Source organism: Schistocerca americana, chromosome 2 (assembly GCF_021461395.2).
Source record: "Schistocerca americana isolate TAMUIC-IGC-003095 chromosome 2, iqSchAmer2.1, whole genome shotgun sequence".
Lineage (NCBI taxonomy): Eukaryota > Metazoa > Arthropoda > Insecta > Orthoptera > Acrididae > Schistocerca > Schistocerca americana.
This window is the reverse complement of record NC_060120.1, coordinates 1,021,423,137-1,021,423,864: the sequence shown is the minus strand read 5'-3', so window position 1 is coordinate 1,021,423,864 and position 728 is coordinate 1,021,423,137. Positions and strand designations below refer to the sequence as shown.

The 728-nt window shown below is 37.4% G+C and overlaps 1 non-coding gene across 1 annotated transcript; it reads left to right on the top strand.

The window, feature by feature from the left end:
• Positions 1-211: 211 nt before the first annotated feature.
• On the top strand, positions 212-293 carry Trnas-gcu. The gene has a single exon. It is a non-coding gene; the product is annotated as a tRNA-Ser (tRNA).
• The last annotated feature ends 435 nt before the right edge of the window (positions 294-728 follow it).

Genomic DNA, 728 nt, shown 5'->3' with positions numbered 1-728 from the left:
AAGGCCCCATTGCGTAAAAACGTCACTCACTGTCTTCACTGAATGAAATTTTATGCTCCTGAGCAAGGCATCAGATCTGACTTTGTGTTATTAGCATCATGTGATGCTGTTATAAAACTAAAACATAAGAAAATTACGAAAAAAACACAAATATTAAGGATGAAAGACCGGCTCACACGTCATAGCTGTACGATGCCCAATTTCGATATGTGACGAGGTGGCCGAGTGGTTAAGGCGTTGGACTGCTAATCCAATGTGCTCTGCACGCGTGGGTTCGAATCCCATCCTCGTCGAATTATTTTACATTTATGTAATCGATTGCGTAAGCATAGTTGACTGCAAAAATCTAAACAGTGTGTAAAAATGGTATTAACACGTGTAAAACATTTGCAATTCATATCGCGACTTTTTCGTCACTTCTGACTAACTTCGAGTTTCACGACTTGTGTCAGGTTGTCTTTTATATCTCATTTCAATTCCGTTGTAAGCCGTGGTATTGCGAATAAATTTTGTGTTTAAGTTGTAAAATTATAAACAATCAATATTGCAGTTAGAGTGAAGGATTTGCTGTTTTAAAAACAAAATTATCCCAGAAATGAAACTATGATTGTAACCGTAGTACTGCTAGACAGACCAATGAGTATACTCAGATGGCGGAAAAATTGTCTCATGACCAGACAGAACAGTGCATGACATTTCATTAAGGCTATATGTAAGTTCACGAAAGT